The sequence below is a fragment of the Moschus berezovskii genome, chromosome 25, assembly GCF_049115385.1.
Source record: "Moschus berezovskii isolate FMDL1 chromosome 25, NW_MosBer_1.0, whole genome shotgun sequence".
Taxonomy (NCBI): Eukaryota; Metazoa; Chordata; class Mammalia; order Artiodactyla; family Moschidae; genus Moschus; species Moschus berezovskii.
Window position 1 is genome coordinate 39,817,066 of NC_142484.1, and position 12,916 is coordinate 39,829,981.

General features: G+C 44.6%; 1 long non-coding RNA gene across 1 annotated transcript in view; it reads left to right on the forward strand.

Annotated features, from left to right (window-relative positions):
* Positions 1–12,659, forward strand: part of LOC148773895 (uncharacterized) — a 40,998-nt gene extending 28,339 nt beyond the window's left edge. The window contains exon 3 of the long non-coding RNA XR_016036369.1: positions 11,367–12,659. This is a non-coding gene — a long non-coding RNA (uncharacterized LOC148773895). The remainder of the gene's footprint in view (positions 1–11,366) is intronic.
* Positions 12,660–12,916: the final 257 nt, after the last annotated feature.

Sequence of the window (12,916 nt, forward strand, 5' to 3'; positions counted from 1 at the left end):
TTTTTTCCTCTCTGTTTCATTTATTTCTACAATTCTATCTTCTAGCTCGCTTATCCTGTCTTCTGCCTCTGTTATTCTACTGTTTGTTCCCTCCAGAGTGTTTCTGATTCTGATCTCATCTATTGCATTATTCATTGTATATTGACTCTCTTTATTTCCTCTAAGTCCTTATTAAACCTTTCTTCCATCTTCTCAATCCTTTTCTCCAGGTTATTTATCTGTAACTCCATTTTGCTTTCAAGATTTTGAATCATTTTCACCACCAAAATTCGAAATTCTTTATCAAGTAGATTCCCTATATCTTCCTCTTCTGTTTGTGTTGGTGGGCATTTATCTTGTTCCTTTACTTGCTGGGTATTTCTCTGCCTCTTCATCTTGCTTATATTGCTTTTCTTGGGGTGGCCTTTCCCTCTTCTGGCAGTTTGTGGAGTTCTCTTTATTATGTAGTTTCCTTGCTGTGTGTGGGGTTGGACGGGTAATTTGTTAAGGTTCCCTGGTTAGGGAAGCTTGTGTCGGTGTTCTGGTGGGTGGAGTTGGATTTCTTCTCTCTGGAGTGCAATGAAGTGTCCAGTAATGAGATGTCAGTGGGTTTGGAGTGACTTTGGGCAGCCTGTATATTGAAGCTCAGGGCTATTTTCCTGTGTTGCTGGAGAATTTGTGTGGTATGTCTTGCTCTGGAACTTGTTGACCCTTGGGTGGTGCTTGGTTTTAGTGTAAGTATGGAGACATTTGATGAGCTCCTATCAATTAATGTTCCCTGGAGTCAGGAGTTCTCTGGTGTTCTCAGGATTCGGGCTTAAGCCTCTTGCCTCTGGTTTTTGGTCTTATTCTTGGAGTAGCCTCTAGACTTCTCTATCTGTCATTTCCTAGGTGGTTCCCTCTGTTTTAGCTTCTGTTTGCTGGTCTCGTCAGTGTCTAATTTCCGCCCTGACACTAGGGTGCAGGTGGACACTTTTTAAAGGCTCAGTTGTTCAGTCCTGTTCTGGGAAGGGAGGAACACTGCAGACAAATATATCTGGCGTCTGTGGGGAGTACTCGCAGCGTCTCGGCCACACTGGGTTTGCCCCCACTCACATCACGTGTGCTGTCCCAGTCTACAGTGCACAGGCTCTAGGTTGCTCTGCTGGGAACTGTCTGAGGCCGGCGCTGGGTTGTATGCACTTCCCAGGTCTGAGCGGCTCAAGTTCAGTTTCTTGGGTACTCCACAAAGGCGCAGACTTGGTTGGGCCTGCGTTTTGTGCCTTCCCCGGTCCAAGCAGCTCAGGTGGCCAGGTGTTTGGCGAGCGTGGTCGCTGAGACTTATCGCCTCCCCAGTCCCTTCCACTTGGTTTTCTGGGTGTACAACCGGCGCACCTTCTCGGGGATATCAACCGGCCCAAGCCCAAGAAGTCTTGATTAGCAACAAGCCTGCCTGCAGTTTGTATCGGATGCCTTTCTGGGGCCGCGGTTGCCCCCTCTGGCTCTGGCTGACCTCCCTGCCTGTCTCGGCGGGCGATGGGGGATGGGCCAACCACAGCCGGCTGGCTCTGCTCAGTCGTTTGTTCTGTGAGCGGGGCTGGTGGAGTCTTAGGTTAGAGCTTTCCGCCTTTTTGTGGGGAAGCTATCCCTAGTTCTGCTTTGCTATCCCCAGTTCTCTCAGATTGTTCTTGCGGCATTTAAGCCCAGTCCTCTCTCTAAGCAGTTCAGCCGGGTCCTCCCTGCCCAGCCCCTGCTTGCTAATGGCGTATGCAGGCGTCTGTGCTGCTTCTCCACTGGGAGTTACCATTTGGCGGGTAATCTGTGGGTTTTAAAAAAATCTTAAAAAAAAAAAAAGAGGGTTATGTGGCCCTCAGGTTGCAAGGCTCGCCACAGATTTGCCAGTGAGAGTGTTTCCTGGTGTTTGGAAACTTCTCTCTTTTTAAAGCCTCCCTTCCCGGGACAGAGCTCCGTCCTTACTTCTTTTGTCTCTCTTTTTATCTTTTATGTTTTTTCCTACCTCCTTTTGAAGACAATGGGCTGCTTTTTTGGGTGCCTGATGTCCTCTGCCAGGATTCAGAAGGTGTTTTGTGGACTTTACTCCACGTTCAAATGTTCTTTTGATGAATTTGTAGGGGAGAGAGTGGTCTCACTGTCCTATTCCTCCACCATCTTGTTCTTTCTCAACAAATTCCTTTTCTGATTAAAATAGCCAGAGTTGGCTTCTGGTATTTGCAACCAGGAACTCTGACTGATACAACTGGTGGGCCCAGGTAGGTGGTCCTGGATCCTAGGAAGCCAAAGGCCAACAAGTAACTTCTCCCTGATGCAAAGCCAAGACAGAGATACAGGGTTGCCTTCAGTCTGCTGTCCTTTTAGCTGTCCACTCCACATTTCATCCTCACAACAGCTCTACCTGTAGGCAGGTGGGCTAAGTGGAAAAACAAGATTTTAAGATAAGGAAGGTGAAGCTCAGTGAGACTAAATGGCTTCCCTGATGTCCCCAGACTTGTGACAGAACCCAGACTACAATCCAAATTTCTTACTTTCCACACAGAGGCTCTTTTACCCTGATAACACTGAATGAGCAACTTGTACTGAATTTTTAAAGCTTCATTCACAAATACTCATTAAAGATCTGTTAGGGGCCGGTCATTGATTAGGACAACGGGCTCTCTTTATCCTAGGCTACATATTATGTTCTCTGAAAAGTACTATAAGGATGAGTAGGAAGGAATTCCTTGGTGGTCCTGTGGTTAGGGCTCAGCATGTTCATTGCTGGGGTCTGGGCTCAGTCCCTGGTCAGGGAACTAAGATCATGCAAGTTGCATGGTGAGGCCAGACCAAAAAAAAAAAAAAAGTATTCCTAAACATATTCAGTTCAGTTCAATTGCTCAGTCGTGTGCGACTCTTTGTGACTCCATGGACTGCAGCACACCAGGCCTCCCTGTCCATCACCAACTCCCAGAGTTTACCCAAACTCATGTCCATTGAGTTAGCGATGCCAGCCAGCCATCTCATCCTCTATCGTCCCCTTTTCCTCCTGCCTTCAATCTTTCCTAGCATCAGGGTCTTTTCAAATGAGTCAGTTCTTTGCATCAGGTGGCCAAAGTATTGGAGTTTCAGCTTCAGCATCAGTCCTTCCAATGAACACTCAGGACTGATCTCCTTTAGGATGGACTGGTTGGATCTCCTTGCAGTCCAAGGGACTCCCCAAAGTCTTCTCCAACACCACAGTTCATTAGGAATATATTTATTAACTATACTTTTAGGAAGCAGCATGATGTTGTTAAAACCTGAGTCAGACTGCTTGGGACCACCCCCATTTCCCCCACTTACTACCTATGTAGTAAGAGAGCTTCCATGTCTACACCCTGAAATTGCCTACAGAGAACACCTGTGACTTCCTGCTTAAAGGGCGCGTTTGTCCCTTTTGCAGGAGAAACTAGGAAAAGTGGCTATTTTAATGAGAAAAGGAATTTAAGAGACATCCACAGAATTGGCAGGAAGGCTAGAGAGTCAAACCGGAAATGGACGTGAAGCAAAGGAGATCACCTAAAAAGACGGAAAGACCACATCACAGAAACAACTCAGTGCATAGGCTGCCGCTGCTCCCACCGAGCAGTGGACTCCAGCGCTGCCACAGCATTCAATCTAAGCTGTCCCCATGACTTAGGTCACCGGCTTCAAATTCAGGGTCTTGACAGGCACATAAGCAGGACCCAGCTCAGATCATATGCTTGCACTCCAGCTGCCAGTGATTCAGGAGAGCAACAGTCTGGCCTCTTTTCCAGCTTCCATAAGGGGAAGATATACTCTTGCCTCCCATGAAACCCATATTTCCTGCAGTACCAATTCCCCCAGACATAGAAAGGGGGCTCAGATGCTAGGCAGCCAATAAAATATGGAACCCCTGACAAATGTTCTATCCTAGAATTCTTAAAAGTCCCAACCAACTCAGGATGTGGGGAAAGTGAGGATGTGTGCGTACTGAGTCATGTCTGACTCTTCAAGACCCCATGGACTGTAGCCTGCCAGGCTCCTCTGTCCATGGAATTTTCCAGGCAAGAATACTGCAGTGGGTTGCCATGCCCTCCTCCAGGGGATCTTCCCAATCCAGGGATCAAAGTCAAGTCACCTGCGTCTCCTGCATTGGCAGGCCAGTTCTTTACCAGTTCTTTACTGAGCCACTTGGGAAACCCTGGTTCAAAATTGGAAAGCTAAAGCTAAGAGATCTTGATTTACTGAGTAGCAACAGTGACTTGAGACTTTATTTACCAGGAACTGTTCAAGGCACTGGGTACAAAGATGGCTAAGACAGAGATACTGGCCTCAGGGTGCTCCTGTTGGGTAGGGAAGAAAGATAAACAAAACACTAAAATAAAATATGATAAGGAAAATCCATAGGCGACAGACTACAAAGCAGAAAGGGAACCCAAGAGTAAAGGATTAAAGCTGGGGACCGTGGGGGTGGTCAGGAAAGCTTTCACAGAGAAGACAGGTCTGGGAGGAAGGAAGGGGAGAGGAGGAAAGAGCATTCGAGGCAAAGCCACGTCTGGTATGATTTAATCTTCTTCATCAGCCAAAATCTGGTCCTGGCATTTCCTGCTCGGTTCTTCCCCGCTGCCACCAACCACAGCACACATGTTACGATGATTAAGCTCTAAAATTAGTATCAGTACGGGCCGAGTGTCATTAGAGCACTGTTAGAACCTCGTTCTGCTTCTGCTGGTCTCCCCCCCTCTAATCTCCAGTGCATAATGCTATTGGCACACGCTTACTGCTGCTGCTGCTGTCCTTAGATACAACCAACCACATGCTCAGTCAGGTCTGGGTTTTAAATAATCGGCCAGCCATTGACTAATTGTAAGGCCTCTCCACGCCTCGATTTCCTGGAAAGTAAAATGGGAATCAAGCTTACTTGCCTCCCTAAGTCTGGATGGGAGGGGAGTTTGGGATACATGTATATGTATGGTTGAGTCCCTTCCCTGTTCACCTGAAACTACACAATATTTGTTTATTAACTGGCTATACCTCAAAACAAAAGTTAAAAAAAAACAAACTCATAGAAAAAGAGATCAGATGGTGGGTTGCCAGAGGAGAGAGGAGGAGAGAAGGGAATCGGAGGACGGTGGGCCAAAGGTACAGGCTTTCAGTTATAAAGAAGTACTGGGGTAATATGACATATGGCAAGAGCTTTTAAAAATATTTATTGATTTATTTGGCTTCCCTGGGTCTCAGTTGCAGCATGAGGAATCTTTAGTTGGGGCACATGGTTACTAGTTCCTTGTCCAGGGATTAAAACTGGGCCCCCTTCATTGGGACTGTGGAGTCTTAGCCTCTGGACCACCAAGGAAGTCCCACAACATGATTAATATATCTAAAACACTGCTCTATATTATAGATGAAAGTTGGTAAGACAGTGACTCCTAAGTGTTCTCATCACAAGGGAAGAATATCTTTTTCTTTAGTTCTGTATATATATGAGATGATGGATGCTCACTAAATTTACTGTGGTAATCATATCATGGAAGAAAAAGCTATGACCAACCTAAACAACATATTAAAAAGCAGAGAAACCGGCTCTGTGGTGCAATGGATAGCGCATTGGACTTCTAAAAAGTGGAGACATTACTCTGCCGATAAAGGTCTGTCTAGTCAAAGCTATGGAGAAGGCAATGGCACCCCACTCCAGTACTCTTGCCTGGAAAATCCCATGGATGGAGGAGCCCGGTAGGCTGCAGTCCATGGGGTCGCTAAGGGTCGAACATGACTGAGCGACTTCACTTTTCTTTTTACTTTCATGCATTGGAGAAGGAAATGGCAACCCACTCCAGTGTTCTTGCCTGGAGAATCCCAGGGACGGGGGAGCCTGGTGGGCTGCTGTCTATGGGGTCGCACAGAGTCGGACACAACTGAAGTGACTTAGCAGCAGCAGCAGCAGTCAAAGCTATGGTTTTTCCAATAGTCAGGTATGGATGTGAGAGTTGGACCATAAAGAAAGCTGAGCACTGAAGAATTGATGCTTTTGAACTGTGGTGTTTGAGAAAAATCTTGAGAGTCCCTCGGACTGCAAGGAGATCAAACCAGTTCATCCTGAAGGAAATCAGTCCTGAATATTCATTGGAAGGGCTGATGCTGAAGCTGAAACTCCAAAACTTTGGCCACCTGATACAAAGAACTGACTCATTGGAAAAGACCCTGATGCTGGGAAAGTTTGAAGGCAGGAGGAGAGGGGAATGACAGAGGATGAGATGGTTGGATGGCATCACTGACTCGATGGACATAAGTTTGAGCAAGCTCCGGGAGTTGGTGATGGACAGGGAGGCCTGGTGTACTGCAGTCCATGGGGTCGTAAAGAGTCGGACATGACTGAGTGACTGAACTGAACTAAACTGAATCATATCATGATGTATATAATTCAAGTCATTAAGCTATACTCCTTAAACTAGTCAGTTCTGGATGTCAAGTCTATCTCAATAAAACTGGAAGGAAAAACTACTTGCCCTCCAGGACTGTTGTGGGGATTAACTGACGTAATGTTTGCAAAGTGTCATAGCTCAGCTGTTAGCCATGATTGCTGGGTTGAGGCCCTTCTCTGCAAGTCTGGTGAAGATGAGAATACCTCTCTGTTCTTTTCCTTTGACCTAAAGGTTTTTGTAGAGAAGCTGAGGAGATCACAAGAAGGAAACATCTTCCACCAACAGATGAATGGATAAAGAAGACATGATACATACACACAGTAGAATATTACATAGCAATAAAGAGGAATGAAACTGGGTTATTTGTTAGACATGGATGGACTTAGAGAGTGTCAAACAGAGTAACGTTTAGTCAGAAAGAGAAGAACAAATACTGTATATTAACATGTATATACATAGAGTCTAGAAAAATGGTATGGACAATCTTATTTGGAAAGCAGAAATAGAGACACAGACATAAAGAACAAATACATGGATACGAAGGAGGAAAGGGATGGTGGTGGGAAGAATTAGGAGATTGGAATTGACACAAAAACACTATTGATACTGTTCAGTTCAGTTCAGTCGCTCAGTCGTGTCCAACTCTTTGCGACCCCATGAATCACAGCACACGAGGCCTCCCTGTCCATCACCAACTCCCGGAGTTCACTCAAACTCATGTCCACAGAGTCGGTGATGCCATCCAGCCATCTCATTCTCTGTCGTCCCCTTCTCCTCCTGCCCCCAACCTTTCCTAGCATCAGAGTCTTTTCCAGTGAGTCAACTCGTCGCATGAGGTGGCCAAAGTATTGCAGTTTCAGCTTTAGCATCAGTCCTTCCAATGAACACCCAGGACTGATCTGCTTTAGGGTGGACTGGTTGGATCTCCTTGCAGTCCAAGGGACTCTCAAGAGTCTTCTCCAGCACCACAGTTCAAAAGCATCGATTCTTCGGCGATCAACTTTCTTCACAGTCCAACTCTCACATCCATACATGACGATAACTAATATAACATATAGAGAATATACTATATAGCACAGGGAGCTCTTCTTAATGCTCTGTGGTGACCTGAATGGGGAGGAAGTCCAAAAGGGAGGGGATATATATGTATATATATGTGGGTGATCCGTTTTGCTGTACAGAAACTAACACAACGTTGTCAGGCAGCTATACTCCAATAAAAATTAATTTTAAAAAGAGAGAATTGTCTTCTGAGAAAGAAGGAGATAGTTTGTGCCAACTGAGACGGGAGTGATATGAAGTTTATTATGAGCTCTGAGCCCCTTTCAAAGCTTGACTTCATGGAGGGACTACAAGTCTGGTTCCTGGAGCTGAAGAAGGTTTTCCAGTCCCACAAGAATGATTTCAAAAGCAGTCCTCCTGGCACTAAGAATGTTTGTCTCTGCCCGTGATGAGGAGGAAATGACTTACCCAGATGCAGGCCTGGTCAAGCTCTCTTCTCTATCAAGATCAGGCAGCAGAGCTCAGAAGGGTGCAGGACAGCAAGCCCATCCACTGACCAGCCGTCTTCACACACTGTTCCCACACGGTCACCCTAACAGGTTGAATAACACTGGTGGAGTGACATGGTGTCCTTTCAGGATAATGAGCAGGATATCTGAGGGGAATTTGCTACAGGATGAAGTGGCTTAACAAATGGGGCATCTCCAGATGTGAAAACGCTGTGTGGCTTGGAACAGACACCAAATTATGCGAAGTATGAATTCAGACCCCCTTTCTGAAATTCCTGGTGTACAATTTGAATCTCTTCTTACTAATAAACAATGCTGTTCTAGTCCTACCTTGGATTTCTAGGTAAATTCTGATCGTTCATTCACTCCACAACTCTAACACTGAGTACTTAGCACATGCCAGGCGCTGAGAGATGGTTACTGGATTTTTACTCTGGTTCTGAAGGAAGGAGGGGAGATCAGTTTGTAAAAATTCAGAGGTCTTCCCCCTTCAAACAGTATTTGTGAGGGAAGTGTGAATGTCCCCCCACTCGCAGAGGGAAAAAACAATTTCATGCAGAATGGCTTAGTTCCAGTGTTCAGCGGGCTCCTTGGCTTGTCTGGGGGCAGGCTGAGGAATGGGACCGTTGCTATGGCAACTTGGCAGGAACACACCTTTGTCTTAGCTCCACTGTGTTGCCCCCAGATTACCTTTACAACCAGTCACATTTTCAGAACATGGAAGGCTTTTCCTAATGTCTACACAGCGAGATTCAAAGCATTATCCAGGGCAGATAGACAAGGGAGTGTCCTTCATTTATGACACTGAGGCTCTGCTGTCGCTGCTTCTTCAGGCACAAGTATAGAATCAGGATCTAAACTCTCGGTTTCTTTTAGGGAAGATTTCATTTTCAAATCTGTCTTATAGCCTATCTCATTTTTCACTGCCATGTTTTTTAACCTCAAGCTTAAGCAAATCAAAAAAGAAGAAAAATGAACCTCCTTAACATTTATGCCTCAGGATAACTATGTAGTTAGGACTTAATATCTCCCTTGCACAAACGAATTTTCCATGATGTGTCCACGGTCACATGGTTAGAAATGGTGAGATGAGGCATAGAACTACGCCTTTAGGTTCCAGATCTGGTGTCTTTCTGTTAAATCTCTACTGGCTCCCAGTCTCTTGCAGCCTTCATTGTTTTACAAAAACACAGACATATACAAAAAAAAGAAAAAAGGTGTTGCTTTGCTTTTTAAAAAATGGCTTTATTGAAATATTATATATATAGTTCATAAAATTCACCCATTACAAACATACAGTTCAATGATTTTTAAGATCTTTCTGCAATAGCTTTATTGAGATAAAATCATATGCCATATAATTCACCCACTTAAAATGTACAAGTGAATGGTTTTTAGTATATTCACAGAGTTGTGCAGCCATCACCACAATCCTCCAATTGTTAGAACACTTTTATCACTTCAGAAAGAAACCTGTGCCCTTTAGCTAGCCATCACCTCTAGTCCTCCCCTCTCCCCCCGAACCCCTGAGCAACCACTAATCTACTTTTTATCTCCGTTGATTTACCAGTTCTGGAGTTTTCATATTAATGGTATCATACAATACACGATCATTGTGACTAGCTTCTTTCACTTAGTATAATGTCGTCAAGGTTCATCCACGCTGAAGAATGTAACAGTACGTCATTGCTTTTTATGGCCAAAAAGGATTCCATCATGTGGATATATTCCATCTTTTATTTATCCATTCTTTAATCTATGGACATTTGGGTTGTTTCCACCTCTTGGCTACTATGAATAATATTGCTATGAATATTCATGTACACATTTTTGAGTGCACATAAGTTTTCTTTTTTCTAGAAATGAGATTGCTGTGTCAACTTTCATTCCTATCTCTCTAGGAATAATTTTAAATTTCTATCAACAATATGCAAGGGTTCTAGTTTCACAACACCCTCATCTTCATTTGGTGTGCTTTCTTTTTTTCGCTTAACACTATTTCTTACACATATTTCCATATGCACCGTGATTGTCAGTTTTAATGGTTACATAGTGTTCCAAAGCATTGGACGTTGTTTAAGTATTATGTTAAAGCTGAGGGTTAGTACTGTTTCCAGTTTTACTTTAAGTAGTGGGAGGAGGCTCTGTACCACTTACTACTTTTTTCCTTTAGTTTATATCCTTCAGATATGCTCTGAAGTGGAACAAAGGGCACACACAGCCCTTTGTCACTGCTTCCCAGGTTACTCTGCAAAGATTGGCTGTGGTAATAATGCCACCTGCAAATCTTATGCCTTCCCACTTCCCCATCGTCTCTGCCAACATAACACTTTATGGCTTTATTCACAGTACCCTTGATCTTAAGACAAAAAGCCAAGAAGCGATTTTATTGCTTTATTCATGTGTATTAATAATGCAATATATAATAGAATCTTAAAGTTCAATTTGCATCTCTTTTGTTGTTGGTTAAGCTTAACATTTTTTTTAACAGCCTTTAGTCAGTCTGAGTCTTTGATCTAAAGAGGTCAGGCAGTGCAGGAGCACCTATCGTCAGAGCAAAGGGTCGCAGAAGGAGCTGGGTTTGGGAATGTGGGTCCAGCTATGTTTGATTGGGGGCGGGGGTTGCAGGACCTCAGCAGTAGTTGAAGACAATGCTACTAGGGTGCTATGCTGACTTCGGCAGCTCCTTTTTCAAACTCCCCCTCCATTTGGCATCTCTTCTGGTTCTGCTCCTCCCTCTCTGACCTTTCCTTCTCAGTCCTCTTTGAGAGTTTCTTTGCCTTTACTTGCCTTTTAGAGATCGGTATTCCAAAAGATTTCATTCACGGGATTCTTTTCCCACTTAGTACTCTGCATAAGCTTAACCACTCCCATAGCAGGAATGACTACAGAAACGCTGACCACTCCCCAGCATTTATCTCTAGGCAAGGCTCCTCTCCTATGACATCCAGATACAGTAAGTCCTCTGCACACAAACCTTCAAGTTGTGAAAGACACAAATGTGTATTTGCATGTCCAGTCACCTAATTTAGTTCTATTGGAGGAGGTACTGTTAATTTTCAAGGCACAAGACCCGAACTTAAATTAGTACAAAGAATGTAGCAGCCGTTCAGAATGCAGGCCAGTGGTACTGTGCCATCTATGACAAGGAAAAAAAAAAAAAAAAGAGCTACTACCCAGAATCACTGGATTTTTTGTTCAAGAGGGTAGATAGAGTTGAATCCAGCAAGGAACCAGAACCTGTGCTATCAACATCAGGCAGGAGTGAAATTGCAGCCTGCCCTCCATCTCTGTTCCTGACGATCCTTCAGCTCTACCAACTCCCACCTCCACTTTCCCCTCCAGTCAGTAGCTCTTCTTGCCTGTTCACCCGATGCCAGCCCCCGTGTGCCTGCTGTTGTACTGTGCTACTGTACTTTTCAAGGTCCTGTACTGTAAGACTAAAAATGTTTTCTTTCGGATTTCCCTGGTGGCGCAGTGGATAAGAATCGGCTTGCCAATGCAGGGGATGTGGGTTCAATCCCTGGTCCGGGAAGACTCCACAAGCAATAAGTCCATGTGCCACAACTACTGAGCCAACATTCCAGAGCCGGAGAGCTGCAACTTCCGAGCCCGGGTGCTGCAACTCCTGAAGCTCCTGCACCTAGAGGCTGTGCTGCTCAACAAGAGAAGCCGCTGCAATGAGAGGCCCGCGCAGGGCAGTGGAGGGCAGCCCCTGCTCGTCACAACTGCAGAAAGCCCACACAGAGCAATGAAGACCCAGCGTAGCCAAAGATTAATAATTAACTTTAAAAATGTTTTCTTTCTTTTTGTGTTTGCTTTACTGGGTCTTACTTGTATGAAAAGTACTATAAACTTATTACTGTACAGTACTAGATAGCCAATTATATTAGGTGAGGACCTCGTCTTTGTAAGCCTAACTTTGCTAGACTTACGCACAAATTGGACTTACAAATGTGCTCTTGGAAGGGAGCTCATTCGTATGTAGGGGACTTTCTGTACATATGTCTAGCTTCCTGTTGTACATCTCCATCTGAATGTCCCCTCGACATCTCAACTCCAGTATTTCCCCTTCCAACCAACTCCTTCTCTTCTCACATCTTTGGTGATGGTGGCAACATCTACCCAATCACCCAAGTCAGAAACCTGGAAGTCACTCCTCTCCCACCCTACATATCCCTACATGTCTCTCAACTGAGTCTTCTTATCTCCAAACCTATTGCATTAATTTCATTCATGTTTTCATTATTTCTCCCAGTAATTGTAGCAAATAATAATGTCTATTAGATAGGGTTTTATTGGTCATAACTATGTCATTTGAAGAAGGAAAAGAAAAAAAGATTTTACTGAATGGATACACATGCATGGAATCAAAGGAGGAACTGAGCAATCATGGGAAAGGCAACTCCAGGGCTGCTCCAGGGACCTTGAAAGCAAGGAGGTTGCCCATGGACTGTCTCTCGAACAACCGCTATGAACGTGACTTGGTTCCAAAATTGCTTAACCTCTGCCTCTCTCAATTCAAAGTACTAAATTTCTGGGAGAGTCTGGAGACCAGTGAAGATCCTGAGGGTGGAGGGATTGAGTCATGTGAGAGAAAAACAGATGCTGGAGGATAGTCTTCACGTATCAGAGGCAATCATCAGAGGAAAAGAGAGGGTGTGAGATGGACAGTCTTTCCAGAAATTGTCTACTATATTGTCACAATCTCAGGACTGTTCTTCCTGCTCTAGCCTTTCCCTTCACCACCACCCCCCCACCACCCCCCAGATATGCCAGAATGATCCTCCACAATACAAGTCCAGGAGAAAAGAGAAGTATCGGGGAAAGCGTGGGCCCGAAATCCTCACTCAGCTCTTACTAAGTCTGGGACTTTGAGCAAGAAAAACTCCCATCTATTTGAGTCCTTGCTGTTGGCCAATGCTGTGTGGGCACTTCGTATCTGTTATTTCTGCTTGTACAGTTCTGCAAGGTGAATACTGTAATTTTTGTGCAGGGGAGCGCAACCTCAGATGGCAGAGTAGAAAG